We start from the raw sequence: 22,896 nt of genomic DNA, 5'->3' as shown, positions 1-22,896 counted from the left end.
GGGCTTGTGCTGTCGGAACCGAGGGAGGTGGCTTGTGAATTTCTGCGCTTTTATGCCGATCTATACACCTCCGAAGCCAACGGCTCCTTGGATGACCTGCGCGCCCTACTACAGACGGTGGACTTCCCAAGTCTCGAGGACTCCCAGGTTGAGCTCCTCGAGGCCCCTATTACTGAGGAGTGTATAGCTGAGGCTATAGCTTGCTTGCCAACGTCCAAGGCCCCGGGCTCGGATGGCCTTCCCCGAGAGTTCTACACCCAATTCCAGGAGGTTCTGCTCCCTAAACTTCACTCACTCTATACCCACATATTCGACACAGGTACACTTCCCCGCTCTATGAGTGAGGCACTTCTGGTCCTCATTCCTAAGCCGGGCAAGGACCCCCTCTACCCTGAATCCTACCGTCCTATATCGCTCCTGCAGCTGGATATCAAAATATTGGCCAAAATCCTCGCCCTTAGGCTTAATAAGGTGATACATCGTCTTATCCATGCTGATCAGACCGGCTTCATGCCTGGCAAAAATACGGCCTTTAATCTTAGGAGATTGTTCATGAATCTGCAGGCTTCTCATAACAACACCGGATCTAGGGTAGTGGTCAGTTTGGATGCCGCAAAGGCGTTCGACTCGGTGGAGTGGGGGTATCTGTGGGAATGCCTGCACAGGTTTGGCTTCGGCCCTAAATTTGTGCGTTGGATCCAGCTTCTCTATCAGGCCCCATCTGCCCGTGTCCTGGTAAATGGCCAGACCTCGGACCCTTTCTCTCTGTCCCGCGGTACACGTCAGGGGTGCCCCATATCGCCCCTGCTGTATGCGCTAGCTGTGGAGCCCCTGGCCATTGCCCTCAGAGCCCACCCAGACATTCGGGGACTCCACATGGGTTGCCTGTCGGAAGTTGTAAGTCTTTACGCGGATGACATGCTACTGTACCTGGAGGATGCTGGTCCCTCACTGACGACGGCTTTAGAACTGATTCAGCGTTTTGGCACCTTCTCGGGTCTCCGCATTAATTGGTCTAAGTCACAAATTCTCCCTATTGACATATCCGTCCCCACGAGGACGCAGTCCCTGCTGCCTCTCGAGCGCACGGATCGGATTAAATACCTGGGTATTCACTGTTCTCGCTCCCCCGTGGACTATGTTAGTCTTAACCTGTCACCCATCTTTCCTTTCCTGAAACAGAAGACTCAGGTCTGGTCCAGGCTCCCCCTCGGAGTTATGGGCCGCCTGGGTCTTGTCAAAATGATCCTTCTTCCCAAGCTCCTTTATTTATTTTGGCACGCCCCGCTGCATGTACCGCCTCGTGTGTTCCGCGATATGGAGTCCATCTCCAATTCGTTCATTTGGGGCTCCTCCAGGCACAAATTATCCTGGCGGACTCTCAAATGCCCACCTCACTTGGGTGGCGCTGCACTACCCGATCTCGAAACATACTACCTGGCTTCCCAGCTCTTCCACCTCCACTACCTCAACACGCACGACAAACTGAGATATTCCCTTCTGATCTGCACGTCGGCGACGGATGTGATTGCGCACCCCTTCCAGATTCTCTTTTGCAGACACAGGGGCCTGTCCCGCCTGGGGCCTGGGCGTGCTATGCTCGCCCACCACAGTCGGGTTTGGCGGACATCACAACTGAGATCCGGAGCCCCCTCCCTACATGCACATACACCCCTTTGGGACAATCCTGACTTACCCGAACTGTTGCGAGTGCCGGATTATAAGGTGTGGATATGCAGGGGGGTTATTTATCTGTCTCATCTTTATTCTCCTCCTGGGGTTAAGACATTCCAGACGCTCAAGGACGAGTTTGGCCTTCCTAACCACGCTTTTTTTCGCTACTTGCAGGTCCGCCACGCGCTGCAGACACAATTTGGGAATTCACCCCCGGCCTTGACCCGCATGCCCCTAGCTAGCTTGGTCCTTGGGGACGACTCCCGGAAACTCATCTCCACTATTTACACGCACCTCCTTACTCCGGGGGCCACAGCTCATGCATACGATCTCAAAATTAAGTGTGAGGCGGACGTAGGTGATATGGAGGACGAACTTTGGGGTGAGGCCCTGGGGGTGTCGACTGAGGTATCTCCCAAATTATCTGATAGACTGACCCATCTTTACATTCTCCACCGCTCCTATGTTACCCCTAGACGATTGACTAAATATAAACCTGACTTTAGCCCTCTATGTCCCAGGTGTGGTGATGCTTCCAGCACGTTTTTTCATCTTATCTGGACCTGTCCCCCCATCCAAAGATACTGGGCACAGATAGTCGCATTTCTGCACGATCATATGGGCTCTCCTCTCACACTATGCCCCCGCCAGTGTATCCTCAGGCTTCTCCCCCTCCGGGAAGAAGACAAATATCTTAGGACTTTCCTACAGGAGACTCTCTTTGCTGCTAGGATGCAGATAGCTAGATTGTGGCTCCGTCCTGATTCCCCGACGGTCCAGCAGTGGAAGAGAGCTGTCAATTTGACCTTATCATACAAAAAAACTATCTACTCTAATCGGGGATGCCCTCTGAAATTTCATAAAATCTGGGACAGGTGGTTAGAGAGCCCTCATAGCTGCGTGACTTAGGGCAGTGCGCCCGCGATGGTACTGTGATCCTGGGTCTCTCTGTTGCGATTACCCGAGGGGGCCTTAGAATTTTTATTTGTAACATGTGTAGGCAATTTACTGTTTATCCTGTATACCTCAAGGTTGTATGTCAGACATGGAATTTACTCATCTCCTTTTTTTTCTTTTCTTGTGTGACGTGTGGTGCCTGTTGCACCGGTTTCTATGTGTGTATATATGCTGTATCCTGCTTCTACATGCTCAATAAACCCTACTTTGGTTAGAAACAACCATTTCAGCTTTTAATAAAATACTGTAGGCAGCAACCAGAAAAATCTAACTGCAAACTAGAGAAGAGACAAACAAAGGCACCGACTTTATATTTATATGCTTCAATACATCTTCTAAGGCCATTTATTCATGTACAACATGCTCTATTCTTTAAACCAAATAAAACAATCACTCAGCTTGTGTTTCTTCCCTCTTTGCCTTTAAAATAAAAGCAGAGAACGGTCATCAACAACTAACAGCAGCTACCATTAGAAGCAGCACTGTAAGCCCACTTCGCGCTCAGAAAGAAACACTAATGCTCTTCATCGTGATTGGTGAGTTTGTACACTTTAGAGCACATTTCGACAGTCAAAAACTATAGAAATGATCCCTGAAAGTATAGTCTTAACTAGATACTGTGTTGTTTAACGGGCACATGTTACGGACACCCATTACAAGTTGTAGTGACCTTTATTATGTGCAATAAAAAACATACAAATTACTCAACAAAGTTACTAATATCATTCCCAAACACTAAACTGTTTTCTAAATTGTGTTATGTGTGTTTCTAATTACATAACATGTGCCTTTCTATGTATTACCTTATACTCTGAATTCAAGTATCTAGCTTACAAGTCCTTCAGTCACAACATTTGCATATCCGGCATCTCTCAACCAATTGAAGTTTATCCCGCCCCCTGTAGCTCTTACTAAGTCCGGAGAAAGTCCGGAGAAACTTAACTCCTGATCAACCTTAACAGATCAACAGATCTCTCCGTACTCCTAGTGTTGTGGGGTAAAACACGGTTGAGTATTGCAGAGAAGTAACGAATATGATTTTGTTTTTTATTCTTCCTGACATTTGCTTTAAAAAAAAAAATTGGATTCTGATAACTGTGGGTGATTACTACATATAACACTAGTATTCATTTTATGAATTATGTTTGTCTTTCCCTTTTTACATGAAAAACAAACTCTTCAGCTTGACAATGACAGAGGATGGGACAAACTTTAACCACTTCAGCCCCGGAGGATTTGGCTGGCCAAAAACCAGACCACTTTTTGCGATTCGGCACTGCGTCACTTTAACTGACAATTGCACGGTTGTGCGACATGGCTCCCAAACAAAACTGATGTCCTTTTTTTCCCCACAAGTAGAGCTTTCTTTTGGTGGTATTTGATAACCTCTGCGGTTTTAATTTTTTGCGCTATAAACAAAAAAGCAACAATTTTGAAAAAAACTCATTATTTTTTACTTTTTGCTATAATAAATATCCCCAAAAAATGTATAAAAAAACATTTATTTTCCTCAGTTTAGGCCGATACATATTCTTCTACATATTTTTGTTCAAAAAAAATCGCAATAAGCATTTGATTGGTTTGCGCAAAAGTTATAGCGTCTACAAAATAGGGGATAGTTTTATGGCATTTTTATTAATATTTTTTTTTTTTTTTACTAGTAATGGCAGTGATCTGCGATTTTTATCGTGATTGCAACATTATAGTGGATACATCAGACACTTTTGACCATTTTGTTGGGACCATTGGCATTAATACAGCGATCAGTGCTATAAAATTGCATTGATTACTGTAAAAATGTCACTGACAGTGAAGGGGTTAACAAGGAGGTGGCGCTGTAGGGGGTTAAGTGTGCCCTAGGTAGTGATTCTAACTGTGGGGGGGTGGGCTAGCTGTGACACATCACTGATCACCGTTCCTGATTACAGGGAACTGTGATCAGTGACAGCATCACTAGGCAGAATGGGGAAATGCTTCTTTACATCAGCATTTCCCCATTCTTTCTCTCCATGAGATGATCGCAGGTATCCCAGCAGACATCAAATCCCCGGGACACGCGGAGCTTGCGATGGGCAAGCCTCGCAAGATCACATAATATAATGTGATTTTCCGGAGCCTAACGCCCCGGGGGATCAGGGTAAGGTCCTTCCTTGTGGAGGACAGCACACACCCGTTGATGTCACATCACTCTTGATGTGTGTTCACATTTTTTTGGCACCGGGTGGAAGTTTTTGGGTGTGTTTTGCACGCCATAGGCTTTTTCAATCGAAAAAAATGTGATTTTGCGCAGTGGTAAACCTGCGGTGGCTGGTCCACACATGGTTAATAATGTCTAGTGACTGAACAGTTTCTGCAAATTTTACTTTTAAACCACTTCAGCCCTGGAAGATTTGGCTGCTCAATGACTAGGCCATTTTTTTGCAATAAGGCACTGCGTTGCATTAACTGACAATTGTGCGGTCGTGCAACGCTGTACCCTAACAAACTTGATGTCCTTTTTTTTTCCCCACAAATAGAGCTTTCTTTTAGCGGTATTTGATCTTTTCTGCAATATTTTTTTTTTTTTTTTGCGCTATAAACAAAAGAAGAGAGACAATTTTGAAAACAACACAATATCTTTTTGCTATAATAAATATCCCACTTTTTTTTATCAAAAAAAGCTATTTTTTTCCTCAGTTTAGGCCGATATGTATTCTTCTACATATTTTTGGTAAACAAAAATCACAATAAGCATATATTGATTGGTTTGTCCAAAAGTTATAGCATCTACAAAATAGGAGATATCTTTATGGCATTTTTTTTTTTTTTACTAATAATGGGGCTACCTGCGATTTTTATTTTATCGGGACTGCGATATTGCGGCGGACATATTGCACACTTTTGCGTCCATTGACAATTATACAGCAATCCGTGCTATAAAAATGCACTGATTACTGTATAAATGTCACTGGCAGGGAAGTGGTTAACACTAGGGGGCAATTGTAGGGGGATGGGACTGTCTAGGAGGAGAGAAAGATTGGTGTTCATACATAGTATGAACACACAATCTGCCTCTACTCCCCCTCTGTCACGAGCGCCCGCCGGGCACAAGCTGCGGGTGTCGCCGCGCTAGAGGCCAAAAGGCAAAGCGGTGTTGTGTTGTGATGCACTGTGTTAAATAAAGGAAAAGAGTCAGGTGATTCTTTTTTTTTCTTTTTAAAGGGGTTGTAAAGGTAAATGTTTTTTCACCTTAATGCATTCTATGCATTAAGGTGAAAAAACATCTGACAGTGCCGGAGCCCCCAGCCCCCATCGTTTTACTTACCTCACCCCTCCAAAGTCATGCTCTCGTCCCCCGACGTCCTTTCCACCGTTCAGCCTGGCCGCTGATTGGCTGGAGTGGATGGATGGAAAGCAGCGCAGCCATTGGCTCGCGCTGCTGTCAATCACATCCACTGACGCGGAGCGCCGGGGGGCGGGGCCGTGTGATACAGCGAGCGGCTATAGCCGCCGGCTGTATCATAGGAGCGCGCCCGCAGATGCTTCTCACCATGCGAGGGAGCTCGCATGAACGTGAGAAGCACCTGCGGGAGGAAGCAGAGACAGCCGCCGAGGGACCCCAGAAGAGCAGGTTTGGGGCCACTCTGTGCAAAGCTAGCTTAACAGTGGAGGTAAGTATAACATGTTTGTTATTTAAAAAAAAAAAAATTCACTTTACAATCCCTTTAAGTGTGTTAGGGATGCTGCCAGCCTCGCTTCTCAGCCTTTTGGCTGCGATCATTGGTTACAGTGTTTCTGAGGATACCAGTCCTGCTTGGCCTTGACCTGTTTCACTTCGGTGTGTCGGTGTTGCTGCTATTGGGCAGGACGCTATCCGAAATTAGCAAGTGGGCAACTGGTGCGTTGTGATGGTGTGGTGAGAAATTCAAAACACTATGAGAGTGCTGGTTAAGCCAGAATACCGTCAAGAGATCCTTTTGAAGCAGATTGTTATGGACGTCTTAACTGATACTCTTAATGTCCAGGTGAGGTTAATTTATGCTCTACAAGATTTACTAACGACGAGAACTTATGACGTTTCCTTTTTCTCAGAGAATGATTACCTGGCTATTTTAAAGATGTGTGTATGAAAAGACTGGCTGGAAATCCTTTGCTGCAAAAATTGTCGTTGGAACTTCTCTTCGATCCAGGGGTGAAATATGTGACTGTCCATCTCTACAACCACTTTTTGGTGACTGAGTTTGTTTGAGTCTTTTTGAGATGGTACTGTTGGGATGTGAGTGTGAGGGGAAAATTGCAGAATGCCTTCGGTATTTACTGGAGCAAAATTAAATTTAAGGTACGGTTTAAGCCTGATCCTGAGGAATATGGGGGAATATGACACCCACCTGCTTTTTTCACCATTGCAGGAAACCGTTGCACCTTGTTTTATGTTGGACAGCACAAGTACTCTAGGCAAAGTTTTAAGTATGTCCATACATAGGAGGAATGTGGGGCTGGTATGTGCTGTCGGTCATGTGGGCAACCGGGTTATCAGGTGGCTGGGTGCCGTAAGCCACTGGTCTGTGACCTGTGTGGTGTTGCTTCACATGGAGCAAAAGACTGTGAACTGGCTAAAGGTACCAACATGTTTTCATATGCTTCTGTAGCAGGGGGCTCTAAAAAGCTCTCTTATCCAGACTGTGAGCCAACATCCTTCAACTGAGGGGCAGGAAAGAGAGAGCAGGGTGGAGGGGGTGCCTCAGAAAGTGTTATGGAGACCCCCCCCCCTTCTAAGGTACAGAGTAGTACTGGGCCTGCAGTACAGAATGCTAATGTGAGGAGTGCAGGAACGTCTGCTAGCATGACGCAAAAGTTCTGTGAGTAGGAGTGATGCTATGAAAGATGGACAGCAAGGAGATGTGGCAGGTGGCATGGATGAGAAAACCCTGGAGACGGTGGTGGAGGGTGTGGAGGTGGAAGCAAGAATACAGGGTGTGAGTGTGAAGCATGAAATGTAAGTGGAAGGTGGTGAGCAGCAGGAAATGGAGGAGGAAGTGGTAGTGTAACACCTATGTCTGATCGGCCACCCACAGCAGCACAGCGCAAAAAAGCGCGTGATGGGGGGGCGAGAGTGAAGAGGCGAGCAAGTATAAGAGGTGCAGGTCTAAAGAAACCCCCAGACAGCCCGTATAGTCCCATAAGTGGTCCTGGTTCGAATCTAGTAATCACACGTGATCTGAACATGTCAAACTCTGAGGGATCGGATGGTGAGGTCATGCTATGAGGGGAGCCGAGTGGAGGGCGGGACCGGCCTATTTGATATGAGGTAGGGAGGAGGTACATAAGTAGGTCTCTTTCATTTATTATGGTTTCCATCGCTTCTGTGAATGTGAGGGGTATTGGCTCCTCAACAAGGAAAGCGGTTGTATTCCAGGAGCTGAGTAGTTTGAGATGTAATTTGCATGCAAGAGTGTATGCTAAACCATATACCAAACCAGGAGGAATGGTGTTTAAGACATTCTGTTTGGCCTCCTGCCTGTGCTAACAAAAATGAAGGTGTAAGTCTATCAGTAAAGGGGGACAAAACCCAAATTTTGAGTTATAAAATTCTTATTCAGGGGAGGATGTTACAGGTTCATTTAACCACTTGCAGATCAGCCGCCGCAAGTTGGCTCTGCTGCGAAAAAATCACGTTATTGTAGGTGATCTCATGAGGCTTGGTTAGCAGGCGCGCGAGCTCCCTGAGTCCGACCGCAGGTCCTCTAGACTCGACGTCCGTGGGGATACCTGTGACCGTCTCACACAGGGGAAGAACGGGGAAATGCTGATGTAAACAAGCATTTCCCCAAAATGTTTTGTTCGTATGTGAATATAACGTATATTGACATTTGTAGTTTGATGTTGGTAAATGGCTGGAAAATTGACCCCTTTCCAATTCTGTCTGGGGTCAGACAAGGCTGCACTCTCTCACCTCTGCTTTTTGTTTGTTGTATAGAGCTCTTCGCCTGAAACATTAGATGGAACCCAGAGGTCACCGTACCAGGATGATGTGACGGTGTTCTGTGCTGATCGGCACTCCACCAACACAGTCGCCCAGAGCTGTGAGGACTTTGGCCAAGCTTCAGGGGCAAAGGTAAACTGTGGGAAGTCAGAGGTCATGCTCTTCGTAAAGTGGTTCCTGAATGGCAAAGGGATCCGGCGGAGAATGAGAGGGCGCAAGTTGAGATCTGGTGACAAAACGATCCATAATAGGCCCTGTCTGTTGTTGTTCAGGGATATGCTTGTAATGTTCCTGCTGCTGACCGATTTTTCCCATGGGGTGCTTTGGTACTGTAGAGATAAGAAGAGCTTACCCCCGGATCTATTAGTAGTTAGTGTTGTTTAGCGGGGGTCGTGGAGAGTAGATGGGCCCCCTAACTCATTTAGGAGCCACGGAGGTTAAAGTTGATCGTGATCATATTAATTACTGGCGACAGGTACAGTCAATGTCAGGAGGCTTATTTTGTTTTAACCCCTTCACCTTGTGGATCTGTGGCAATGGGAGCTGTGAAAACCTGGGTGTAGCAGGGTGTAGCAAGATGGCCACCAGGAACCAGTATAGGCCGAAGCCAGGGTCTCGCCTGGAGGGTGTTGCCAGGGATGATTGTTGCCTGGTACAATGATAAAAGGATAGCAATAAACGAACCAGTCCTCATAAGCCCCCAGGGGTGGCCTAGCAAGGGATCCTCCTGACGGTGTGGGGAGGGAGGGGAGAGAGAATTGGAGGAGAGCAGGCAGGTGGAAGTTCAAGTATCCCCACAGGGGACTCACCACTCATGCATGCCAGAAACCTGTGCAGATACAGGCACTCCCCTTTTTGCATCATCCAGGAGGAAATTGCTTTGCATGTTTTCTGGGAGTGCCCCTTTGCACAGGACCTGATGAGGGCCTTGTTCCACAGACTGTAATCACATTCTTTGGTGTGTTCAACAGACTCTTCTGTGAAACTCATTCACAGGAGGACATTGACAGTGCCTGGAGGGTGCTGTGTTGCTTTAAGGAAGCTGTTTGGTGCGCCAGAAAGCACCTCATCCACCAGAGGGAGAGGATGTCCACGAGGACTGTCACAGTCTGCTCAGAGACTATCACTTGATGGACTTTAAGGAGGAAGAGAAGAGGAGTTCTGAAGATTTCCCCTTCCCCCACCCTCTCCCCCCTGTATTCTTAGGCAGTTCAATAAAGCTTCAGGTCACTGATCACAGCTCCCTGTAGTCAGGAGTGGTGATCAGTGTCGTGTCACACACAGCCCCTCCCCCCACAGTTAGAATCACTCCATAGGACACACGTAACCCCTGCAGTGCCCCCTCCTGGTTAACCCCTTCACTGCCAGTCACATTTACACAGTAATTAGTGCATTTTTAATCGTACTGATCACTGTATAAATGTGACTGGTCCCTAAATAGTGGCAAAAGTGTCCAAGCTGTATGCCATAATGTTGCAGTCACGGTAAAATCGCTGATCGCTGCCATTACTAGTATAAAAAAATATTAATAAAAATGGCATAAAACTATCCCCTATTTTGTAGACGCTATAACTTTTGCGCAAAGCAATCAATACACACTTATTGCGATTTTTTTCAACAAAAATATGTCGAAGAATACGTATCGGCCTAAACTGAGTAAAAAAAATGTTTTTTTATATATATTTTTGGGGATATTTATTATAGCAAAAAGTAAAAAAAAAGTGTTTTTTTTTTCAAAATTGTCACTCTTTTTTTGTTTATAGTGCAAAAAATAAAAACCGCAGAGGCAATCAAATACCACCAAAAGAAAGCTCTATTTGTGGGGAAAAGAGGACGTCAATTTTGTTTGTACGATGCACAACTGTGCAATTGTCAGTTAAAGCAACGCAGTGCCAAATCACAAAAAGTGCTCTGGTCTTTGGAAGTGGTTAAAGTATCTTGATTTTGAATTTTGTTTCTTTAATTGCTATGCACATGCATCCATGAGGGAGAGGCGGGAATTTTTTTAGGTCTTATCCCTATATCTACCTGGTAAAACTCCTATGGTGGAGGTTGGGGATCTAAGCTGCATCCGTAGTGCGGAGGATAGAGTAAATGCTTCTACGACACGTGTAGATAGCACGTCCGGTTGTTTAAATAATATAATTTCTGATTTTAAGTTTGTTGATGTGGGCAAAGAGTTGGGTGGGGAAGCAAAAAATGTCCCCTTTTTTTTTCAGATAAAGGGACTGTAAAATTCCGTATTGACTATGTGTAAACTTCAGAGACTTTAAATCCATTTTTCTTTGAGACCAAAGCAATATGTTTTTCAGATCACTATGTGTTGATGATCGGTATGGATGTTAATACTACAATTAAAGTGTTTGTTAAGGCATCTATACAAGTCTATGCCAGCCTCTTTATTAGAGGCTGGCATAGCACACTGTGTAGGTTTTATTTAAAAAAAGAGCGCTGTAAATATATCAGCTGTCTTCAGGCCAGTCTCATTACTCGCAGCCACTTTGCAGCTCTGATAGATGTCTTCTGTGGGTGGGGCGTCAGAGGGAGATCACGTGGCCGCTTGTCTCCTCTGCAGAAGACACCCATCGGAGCTGGAAAGTGGCCGAGAGTCACGTGACTGGCCTGAAGATACACAGTATTTACAGTGCTAGTTTTTAAATAAAACATACACAGTGTGCTATGTCAGCTTCTAATAGAGAGGCTAGCAGTGACAAAATGTATATTTTAATATTAAAATAACACCAGTGGGGGGGTGGGCGGCCCGGAGACAGACAAAGAAGGCGCTGACAAGGCAGAAGGAGGGGGAGAGAGGAGAGCAGGCAGCCTATCACAGAGGGAGGCACTGTGACTACAGTGATCAGGGCGGAGCTGCTCTGGTTATCGTGGCCTGATTAGAGAAGGCATACAGGAAGTTGTAGGTTTAGGTTTTTTTTTTTTACAGTTTAGAGGGGGGCATATTACATAGCACAAACGCTGTGCTGTGTAATCTGCTTTAAGGGACCAGAATCAACTTTTTTTTTTTTGGGGGGTTAAGAAACGTTGTAAGTTTGGCCGATGTTGTTGGAAACTGAGTGTAAATTTGTTGAATGAGAGGAAAAGCCAGAGAGTGGGAAAAATAAGGTATTAAAAGGCTGAGACAACTCTATGTGGGTAGCATAGAGTACATTCTACACGTACTTACAGCTAGGACATGCCCTCGAAGCCCAATTTAGGAGTCATTCCTTAGAATGGAAAGAAACAACCCTCTTTCAAAGCATATTTCGGGTGGGCCCTACTAAGGGCCTAATTTCCGAAATATATGGGCAAATTAGCAAAGAAGTCAATAGTGGGGGGAAACTCCACCCTATAAGAGAATGATGGGAAGAGGATATATGGGCAATAACACAGGAGCAGTGGAGGAGAATTTCAGAGATGGGACAGATGGTATAGGTCTCTCCCTCTCAGAAGATATTGCATTTAATGTTGTTAAATAGAACCTACTATACTTCCAAGCGGCTATTTAAGTTTGGTAGAAGACCTGATGATGGATGCCTCAGGTACCGAGGGACTGGGGATCTCATACACATGATGTGGAGATGCCCCAAGCTGTTCCGCTACTGGGAGGGGGTGACTAATGTCTTGAAAGAGGTATTTGGAAGTACACTGGAGAAGGTCATAGTATGTATATTGGGGCATAGGCAGGAACGGGGAAAGAAGAAAAGTACTACAGTAGCTATTCTGAAGTGCATATTCCAGGCTAGGGAAATTATTGCATTAAGATGGCAGTCAAAGGCACCCCCCACAGTAAAGGACTGGATTGATACAGTAAATGAAAATCTTTGTAAAGAAAGAGCAGAGTACATAAAGAGAGGTAACCTCAAGAAATTTGACATGATCTGGAGGTCATTCCTTAGATTGATATATAAATGTACTTTACATTTGTGACCTGAAAAAAAATCGCAGTAAAAACACGGAAAAAAGTGGCAAAATCGCAGTAAAACGCACCACTTTAAAATGCTCAGCTGTGAATGCAGCCTGACAGATCAACAGTTCTCTCTGTACTCCTAGTGCTGTGGGATAAAACAGGATTGAAAAATTGCAGAGAAGTAATGAATATGGGTTTGTTTTTTATTCTCCCTGACATTTTTGCTTTTGCAAAAAAAAAAAATTCATTCTGATAACTGTGGGTGATTACTACATATAACTGTAGTATTCATTTTATAAATCCAGTTTTAACTGACAATTGTGCGGTCCTGCAACATGGCTCCTAAACAAAATTGACGTCCTTTATTTTCCCCACAAATAGAGCTTTCTTTTGGTGGTATTTGATCACCCCTGCGATTTTTATTTTGTGCACTATAAACAAAAAAAGAGCGACGATTTTGAAAAAAAAAAAACATTACTTTCTACAATTTGCTATAATAAATATCCCTCAAAAATATATAAAAAACATTTATTTTTTTCAGTTTAGGCCGACGTATTCTTCTACATATTTGTGGTAAAAAAAATTGCAATGAATGTTTATTGATTGGTTTGTGCAAAAGTTATAGCATTTACAAAATAGGGGATAGTTTTATGGCATTTTTATTAATATATATTTTTTTACTAGTAATGGCGGCAATCAGCGATTTTTATCGTGACAACGTCATTATGGCTGACACATCGCACATTTTTGGGACCATTGTCATTTATACAGCAATCATTGCTATACAAATACACCGAATCTGGTGTAAATGACACTGGCAGTGAAGGGGTTAACCACTAGGGGGCAGGGTAAGGGTTAAGTGTGCCCTTAGGAATGTTTCTAACTGTGGGGGGGGGGGCGTGGCTACATGTGACACTTCACTGATCTCTGCTCCCGATGACAGGGAGCAGAGATCAGAGACACTGTCACTAGGCAGAACGGGCAGAAAATTTAAAGGGACATACCTGTACGCCCATTTGCCTGTCCGTGACATTCTGCGTCACATTTATCTGTAATTGGGCTCATGATTTTATCTCCACCATTAACATCATTGTTGTGCGTTTAAAAATGCGACTAAGTCACATTTATTTGTAATTGAGCTCATGATTATATGCTCTTACCATGAAGTTACTCCTTCATTTATAATATCTCTAACCAGTCAAGATTTATTAGTAGTAGTAGCATTATTATTATTATTATTATTATTACTACTATTGTTGTTGTTATCATTATGATCACTATTTTCACATTATTCAAGCCTTTAGTTGTTATCAACGTCTCTATAGGGATTCCTCAATTTGGCCTATTATCAACACTTTTGAGATCCAAAATTACCTACCATCTATTATTTTCATGTTTATTTATTGATTTTTTATATTTATCTTTGTTTTTATGTTTTTATTTTTATTATTATCATTTTTATTCCTATCACTATTATTTATATTTTCATTTTCATCTTTATTTTCATCTATATATTTTTATCTTTATTTTATTTCCATTATTAGCACTTTTTATTATTATTATCATCATCATTAATTTTATTATTAGTATTTTTGCATTGAATTTTAATTATTTATTTTCCTGTATTATTTTCACTATGATTTTCATTTTTATTGTCTTTTTTTTTTTATTGTCTTTTTCATTTCTCTTAATTTTACACAACTCTTTTAGGCCGGGTTCACACTATAGCGATGCGGGAACGCCGCGAATCCGCGGCGTTTACCCGCATCGCACACCTGCCACCGGCAGTTCACACTGCCCTATGCGGACGGCTGGGAGTGTCAATGTTATGTTAATGACACCCCCAGATCCGTCGGCATATCGCAGTGCGATCTGCCGACTCGCACAGGAATCGGATCGCATGGTGTGAACCCCCAAGCGATCCGATTCTGTTGCGGACCCAAAAAAGGGTCCCGTGCGAGTTTGCTGCGGGAGCGCTGCGAATTCAGCCATACTATCTGTATGGCTGTACTCGCATCGCTACAGAGATCGGATGTGATTTGCTGTGCGAATCACATCCGGATCTCCCCCCGCAGCGGTGTGAACCGGGCCTTAAACATACATTCTTTGTTCCCCATATATATATAATTTTTCTCTAAAACTTTTCACCTTTTTCAAGTTCACCTTCGCTACCATATATTTTATTCACCTGCCATAGTATTATCATTAGTATAACCCTCCCAACCTGCTTGCATCGATTCCAGGGTTAATTGCTATTTTGTCTGTCATTATCTATTCACTCTCCTATTTAAGAGCCATCCACCGCAGCATTGCCTATACCAGCACTTGAGAAAGGAGCGCGCATGCCCGAACGAGGCTTGCACAAGCTCAAAAACACGCTGTACTCTCGGGTACCCCCGGCTGACGTCACACTCTGTCTACGAGCCAGTCTGTGTCTCTGTGCATCACAGAACACAGCAGAGCTTCCTCTAGCGTGCTGTGGAAGAGGATTGATCCAGTAACAGCACCAGCGAAAGGGAACAGTGATTTGACTATCAAACGGAGGACAATAATAATTATGGATGTAAGTGAGACTTTTATTGATTGTATAAAATGAATGCACTTTTTACTGATTTGGCGCTCTTCTATATATTCTTTTATTGGTATCCTAGTCATGAGATGACATCACTCTAAAGAAGCAGCTGCCGCAGGTGATTGTGCACATACATCCCCTATCCTCTAAGGACAGCAAGCAACCTTTCTGGATTTTCAGCAAATTCCAAGTACTGTTTTCTCAGATAATTTTTAAAAAAAACATCTTGCTTTGATAAAAACTGTTTTTTAATTTATTTTAATGAATGATACAGACTGAACTTAAAAGGACACACCAGTATCTTTTAAAGGGCTAGTATCTTGTGTTGTTTTTTTATCATATGCAGGAGGCGCGCAGGCCGCTCCAGCATGGGAGGACATCAATAGACGTATTCCTGGCAAAGCAGATCCGCAATGTAGCCGTCATTCGGCGATAACGCGGATCTGAAGAAGTAAAAAAAAAAATTTATGCACATTTTTTATTTTGGAGCCTGTAAAGCATTGCACTAGCAATCAGCAGATCTGTCAGTGTTTTTTGATTGAAAATCTGTACTTTATTTTGCGTAAAAATATACAAAAAAAACAAATAGTTCAACAGGGTACATTCCACTCTGTACTGCGCCGCATGTATCTGGGTGGCTGTATATCCAGCACAGGCGAGCAGATCCAATATGACAGGAAGATTCAATGAACTACAACAGCACTCCGTAGTAGTTTTTTTTTTTGGGGGGGGGGGGGGAACATAAAGCAAGTTTAAAGTATATTTAAACCCAAGCACTAAAATCTCAAATAATATGTTAATATAAACGGGCCCTTATACAGGAATGTTTTTCCACCTTTATTATAACTACTCCAGCCCCGGAAGGATTTAACGCCTTGCCATTTTTTTGCCATACGGAAATGCATCGCTTTAACTGACAATTGCGCGGTTGTGTGACATTGTACCCAAACAAAATTGATGTTCTATGTTTCCCCAAAAATAGAGCTTTCTTTTGGTGGTATGTGATCTCCTCTGTGGTTTTTACAAACAAAAAAAGACCAACAATTTTGAAAAAAGAAACAATATTTTTTGCTATAATGAATAATCAAAAAAAATTATCTAAAAAAACGAATTTCTTCATCAGTTTAGGCAAATATGTATTCTTCTACATATTTTTGGTTAAAAAAAAAAAATGCAAGAGAGACCACTGGGAGTAGAGAGATCGCAGAACGCCTTGTGCGCGCCCACTGTATCTATTACACGAAGAGCTGTACTGGTACGTGGTCAAAGTGGATGTAAACTCTCACATATACCCAGTGAAGTAAACGGCTTCAGATTATACACAGGGATGAAACAAACCTCCCTACATAAGTTTTACATGTATATCTGCTGTCTCCATCTTTATTTGTTTAGAAAGTGCACATTGTGTTAGGAGATTTTCTCTTCCTGGTTAGCACTGCAGGGAAGCCTGGGCATACAGCCAAGATAGCAGATTGGAGGGAAGGCACACACCCTCTCCTCATAGGTAGAGATTTTCAGCTCTGATCGTTAAATAGAAAGTATTTTTGCACTCCAATCTGTCTGCCGGACTCGCATTTCGGCGGACAGTACAGCCGTGTGTGTGCCAGTCCGCCGTACTTTTGAAATGAAGGGACTTTTCCTGCCCGGAGAAAAATCCGCTCATTTTGAGCACGTCTCCAGGTAGCTGGGGCCAGCGAAAGAGGCGCCGCTGGCCCCGTCACCTGGTATGGACTTAAAGGGGAATCCGCCGTACTTTTGAAATTAACGGACTTGCCCACACGCGGAGGAAAGTCCACTCATTTTGAGCGTATCTCCAGGTAGCCGGGGCCAGCGAAGGAGGCGTCGCTGGTCTCGTCACCTGGTATGGACTTAAAGGGGAATCCTAAGGGGGGGGTCGCTCACTCGTCCCCACCTCTTGAGCCGTACCAGGCCGCGTGCCCTCAACATGGGGGGTACCTTGGGGAAGGGCGGCCCTCCCACCCCAAAGCACCTTGTCCCCATGTTGATGAGGACAAGGGCCTCTTCCCGACAACCCTGGCCGTTTGTTGTTGGGGTCTGCGGGCAGGGGGCTTATTGGAATCTGTAAACCCCCTTTAATAAGGGGGCCCCCGGATCCTGACCCCCCACCCTATGTGAGTATGGGGTACAATGCACCCCTACCCATTCACCTGTGAAAAAAAGTTAAAACCGTCCATCTTCGGGGGTCTTCTCGCCGGATTCCTCCGCTATCTTCTGTTCTTTTGCTAGCTCTTTCACTAGCGGAGGAGTCCGGCTTTCTTCTTCGCCGCAGCCCTCTTCTTCCGTCTTCGGGGGTCTTGTCCCCCTCTTCGGTTCTTCTTGCAGGGCCACCGCACCTTCTAGCTCTTTTACAAGCGGTGGCCCGGTCTTCTGTCGCCGCTGCCGCTGTCTTCTGTTCTTCTCTTCTGGAGATGTTGCCTCTTCACTGTCTCCGGTCACAATGGCAGGGATGCGGTGTGCGGCGACTTATATAGGGACATCACCGGATGATGTACCCGCTCATTATGATGTTACAGTCCCAGAGGATGCTGGGACTGTGACATCATAATGGGCAGGGACATCATCCGGTGATGTCCCTATCTAAGACGCTGCGTCCCTGCCATTGTGACCGGAGACAGTGAAGAGGCAACATCTCCAGAAGAGAAGAACAGAAGACAGCGGCAGCGGCGACAGAAGACCGGGCCACCGCTTGTAAAAGGGCTAGAAGGTGCGGTGGCCCAGCAAGAAGAACCGAAGAGGGGGAAAAGACCCCCGAAGTCGGAAGAAGAGGGCGGCGAAGAAAGCCAGGCTCCTCCGCTAGTGAAAGAGCTAGCAAAAGAGCAGAAGATAGCGGAGGAGTCCGGCGAGAAGAGCCCCGGAGCTGTGCAATAAACTATTTTAACCCTTGTGTGTTGTGTTTTTTTGTTTTTACTACAGGTGAATGGGTAGGGGTAAATTGTACCTCATACTCATTCACATAGGGTGGGGGGCCGGGATCCGGGGGCCCCCTTATTAAAGGGGGCTCATGGATTCCAATACGCTCCCCGCCCGCAGACCCTCGACAACCAATGGCCAGGGTTGTCGGGAAGAGGCTCTTGTCCTCATCAACATGGCACCCCCCATGTTGAGGACACGCGGCCTGGTACGGCTCAAGAGGTGGGGACGAGTGAGCGACCCCCCCTTTCCTGGCCGGCCGGGTAGCGTGCTTGGATAAGGGTCTGATATGGACCTAGGGGGGGACCCCCACGCCGATTTTTCGGCGTAGGGATTCCCCTTTAAGTCCATACCAGGTGACGAGGCCAGCGACGCCTCCTTCGCTGGCCCCGGCTACCTGGAGGTACGCTCAAAATGAGTGGACTTTCCTCCACGTGTGTGGGCAAGTCCGTTCGTTTCAAAAGTACGGCGGATAGTCCGGCGGACTTAGTACGTAGCATTAGTCCGCCGCAAAAGTACCGTGTGTGGGCAGGTAGCTCGTTACGAAAGTCCGGAGGAAAGTCTGCCAGACTAAGTCCGCCGGATAGTCTTCTACATGTGTACGTGGCATTATAAGCAGCATGGTAAGCCCACTTCGTGCTCAAAAAGAAACACTAACGCTCTTCATCATGATTGGTGAATTTGTACACTTTAGAGCACATTTCGACAGTCAACCACTATAGAAATGATCCCTAAAAGTATAGTCATAAGTCTATAAGAGATGATTGCTTCATCCTGTTTCAGACTGTCCACTGATCAAAACACTTTGCCACGTTCCACCTTTATAATTCCTTCCTCTTTACACCCGAGTGGGCCCCTATTGGCATCCTTGACAGGGGGGATATAAAAATAAGTAAAAGCATGAAACCAACCTAGCATTTGTTAATTTAGAAACAACCATTTCTGCTTTTAATAAAATACTGTAGGCAGCAAGCAGAAAATCTAACCATAGAACCCAGGGTAAAGACATCCAAACACACATACTATATATATTTATTTGCTTCAAGACATCTTCTGAGGCTATTTATTCATGTACAACATGCTCTATTCTCTAAACCAAATAAAACAATCACTCAGCTTGTGTTTCTTTCCTCTTTGCCTTTAAAATAAAAGCAGAGAACGGTCATCAACAACTAACAGCAGCTACCATTAAAAGCAGCACTGTAAGCCCACTTCGCGCTCAGAAAGAAACACTAATGCTCTTCATCGTGATTGGTGAGTTTGTACACTTTAGAGCACATTTCGACAGTCAAAAACTATAGAAATGATCCCTGAAAGTATAGTCTTAACTAGATACTGTGTTGTTTAACGAGCACATGTTACGGACACCCATTACAAGTTGTAGTGACCTTTATTATGTGCAATAAAAAACATACAAATTACTCAACAAAGTTACCAATATCATTCCCAAACACTAAACTGTTTTCTAAATTGTGTTATGTGTGTTTCTAATTACATAACATGTGTCTTTCTATGTATTACCTTATACTCTGAATTCAAGTAGCTAGCTTAAAAGTCCTTCAGTCATAATATTTGCATATCCGGCATCTCTTAACCAATTGAAGTTTATCCCGCCCCCTGTAGCTCTTACTAATGAAGTCAGGAGAAACTTAACTCCTGATCAACCTTAACAGATCAACAGATCTCTCCGTACTCCTAGTGTTGTGGGGTAAAACACGGGTGAGTATTGCAGAGAAGTAATGAATATGATTTTGTTTTTTATTCTTCCTGACATTTGCTTTTGCAAAAAAAATAGCATTCTGATGGGTGATTACTACATATAACACTAGTATTCATTTTATGAATTACAATATTTTTTTTCCCTTTTTACATGCAAAACAAACTCTTCAGTTTGACAATGAGAGAGGACGGAACAAACGTTAATAATATATTTTTTTTAATTAAATCTTTTTATTTTATAAACATATAAAATGTACATACTGTTAAGAATAAATAAACTACCAATAGAGAAACTTACACAATTCCATCCGTGTCACGATTAGTAGCTCCCTACATACATTATTCTTTCTATAACCCTTTAAACCCCTCCCATCCCCCCATTCCCTCCTAGTGCCTTATCTTTCAACCACCTTTTTACTGTGCCTTATTTTTTTGTGAACTTAGTAAACAATAAATATATTACCATTATCCTACTTTCCCTCACATAGATTACTTTGTCACTCTTCTAATCTATTCTCCCTTCCTTATATCATCCCCTCAGTGTTTAATTCTCTCTTACCATGTGCCCATTGATACCCTTTATGGTGGACAACCCATTTTATCCAACCATGGTGTTCACAACTTTAAAAAAACAAGAAAAGTTCCTTCTAGTGTATACCACTTTTTCCCTCCATACGGTATCATTCATCACCTTTATCCATTCTTCAAACGTGGGGGATCTTACCGATTGCCAGTTCTGGGCTATTAACTTTCGTGACTGAAATGTCCAGTACCTAAATAATTTTGGGCACTTCCACATATGTATCAAATCCCCAGTTTCTTGACACCTTGGACATTTAGAGTCCACTCTTTAACCAAATCCAAAAAGTTTTTTCGGGGTATAATAAGCCCGATGTAAAAAAAAATTAGCTGGGACATTTTTTGTGCAGGGGACGCTGAAACCAGGGCACTACCTTCTAATATCTTTCTCCAATGTGCTTCTGTTATCTTTACTCCAAGATCCTCTTCCCACCTTTTTTATTTCTAACCAATCCGTCCCTAGTAATAAATTTTGCTTTGCATATATCTCAGATATCAATCCCTTAAATGACTCCCTATTCACCACTTTTTGAATAAGAGGGGTTTTACACCATACTACCATTTGATTTCTAAAATGTGTTTGTAGGGCATGTCTTATCTGAAGATATCGGAAAAACAAGTGGTTAGGATCACCATACTCCCTCCTCAAAAGACTTCAACCTACTCCCCTCATATAGTTGGGCAAATCTTACCACACCACACTTTTCCCATACACCTACTTTACCTATAGGTGTCAGGTCTGGAAAGTGCTTATTATCCCACAGTGGGGTATATTCTGTTGGTCCTACGTATCCCATTCCTTTTTTTACTGCCCGCCAGACCTTTGTAATTAATCTTAGTGTAGGGCATTCAGAAAGGAATGAGTCAGCTTCCAGAGCTTCCAGTAGTTTAACATGCTTAGCTCCCTGCAACAGCATTGGCTCCATTTTATTCCTATCCTCCACCCTGTCCCAGCCCCTCAAATGCTGTAGCTGAGCGGCCAGAAAATAGCAGCGGGGTGTACGACTGCTGCTCCCCCCTCTTTTATTGGTAACTACAGTGTCTGTAGGCCTATACGAGGTTGTCTCTTCTTCCATATTCCCTAAATAAAGTTTCAATCTTTTTGAACCATTCCATTCTTATCCAAACTGGGGCGTTGTGTAAATAATACAACTGGGGCATCCAGACCATTTTAATTAAATAAATTCTGCCAGCTACTGACAAAGGTAGATGTTTCCAAATGTCCCGCTTCTGACTAAATATAAACAGGAGGGGAGCAAGATTATCTTTTATATATTGGTTTGGGTCCCTTGTTGCCCATATTCCCAAGTATTTCATTCTGTCTACCACCCGCAGTTGAGCAACTGCAGGCGGCAGAGAGCTTATTGGGTCTACCGGCAGCAATGCAGACTTCTCCCAATTAATTACCAACCCTGATATCCGTCCAAAGTTTTCCACTATATTCATGGCCGTCACTAAGGATACATCTATATCCCCAAGAAAGAACAGGATATCATCTGCGTATAATGCAATCCTGTCTTCACCCGCTTCTCTTTTAAATCCCTGTATTGCCCCTGCTGCTCTAATGGCAATTGCCAATGGTTCAATTGCCAAAGCGAACAACAGGGGCGACAGGGGACATCCCTGTCGTGTACCCCTCTCAAGTTCTATCGGGTCAGAGTACATGTTGTTAATTTTTATTTTTGCTCTAGGGGTCCTATAAAGTTGGGTCCGAACCCAAACATCTCTAGAGCCCGCCATAGATACCCCCACTCCAAGCTAGCAAAAGCTTTAGCGGCATCTAGAGATACTATGGCCCGTGACCCCATGTTTAGCGTCGGAATCTGTAAGTTTAAATACACCCTCCTGATGTTAACACCAGTGGCCCTATTTGCTATAAACCCAGATTGATCTGTGTGTATAAGTTTTTGTACATGTCTATTCACCCTTGCTGCCAATACTTTTGCAAGTATTTTCACATCAGAGCACAACAATGATATTGGCCTATACGATGCAGTGTCCTTAGGGTCTTTCCCTTCTTTTGGCAGCACTATTATGGTGGCTTCTGACATTGAAATAGGCAGCCCCCCTCCTGATGCCACATCCTCCAGTACCTTCAATAGTTCTGGGATAAGCACCTCCCCATACCGTCTATAAATTTCTACTGGAAACTATCTGGTCCTGGAGACTTCTGATTGGCCATCCCGGCCACAGCGCACTGTACTTCCTAAAGGGTTATGGGGCACTCTAGTTCTTCTTTTGCTTGTTCTGACAGTGTTGGCATTTCTATCCCTTCAAAAAATCGATCCCATTCCCCCGTCTCCTCTTTCTGTCGAGATTTATATAGCTTTGAATAATACTGCCTAAATGAGTCCAGAATTTCGGAGGTCTGAGAGGAGATCATCTCCCCCCCCACCCTCGGCAGCCTAATCTCCGCGATCCCTGACGGGGAGTTGTTGGTTTTAACCAGCTTAGAAAGCATACGGCCTACACTCTCCCCATCAGCGAACGCCGCTTGTCTCTGAAACAGGCACTTATTCTCCACCTTTCTCATAACAACATTTCTATATCTCTGCTGGCTTCTAAGCCATCTCTCCTGTTTTTCAGTGGTAGGGTCTT

General features: G+C 44.1%; 1 protein-coding gene, 2 non-coding genes and 1 pseudogene across 4 annotated transcripts in view; all 4 read right to left on the bottom strand.

Moving 5' to 3' along the window:
• Positions 1-22,896, bottom strand: part of TEX14 (testis expressed 14, intercellular bridge forming factor) — a 758,047-nt gene that overhangs the window by 588,515 nt on the left and 146,636 nt on the right. The gene's annotated exons all lie outside the window — the stretch shown is intronic.
• Positions 3,021-3,239, bottom strand: LOC143986417 (small nucleolar RNA U3). The gene has a single exon (XR_013276512.1). It is a non-coding gene; the product is annotated as a small nucleolar RNA U3 (small nucleolar RNA).
• On the bottom strand, positions 18,576-18,747 carry LOC143985285 (small nucleolar RNA U3; annotated as a pseudogene).
• On the bottom strand, positions 19,108-19,326 carry LOC143986415 (small nucleolar RNA U3). Its single transcript, XR_013276510.1, has one exon. It is a non-coding gene; the product is annotated as a small nucleolar RNA U3 (small nucleolar RNA).

Source organism: Lithobates pipiens, unplaced genomic scaffold, assembly GCF_037356315.1.
Source record: "Lithobates pipiens isolate NorthernLeopardFrog02 unplaced genomic scaffold, aLitPip1_a1.2 Scaffold_16, whole genome shotgun sequence".
Classification (NCBI taxonomy): Eukaryota; Metazoa; Chordata; class Amphibia; order Anura; family Ranidae; genus Lithobates; species Lithobates pipiens.
Note: the sequence above shows the minus strand (reverse complement) of the source record. Positions and strands in the feature narration are given on the sequence as shown.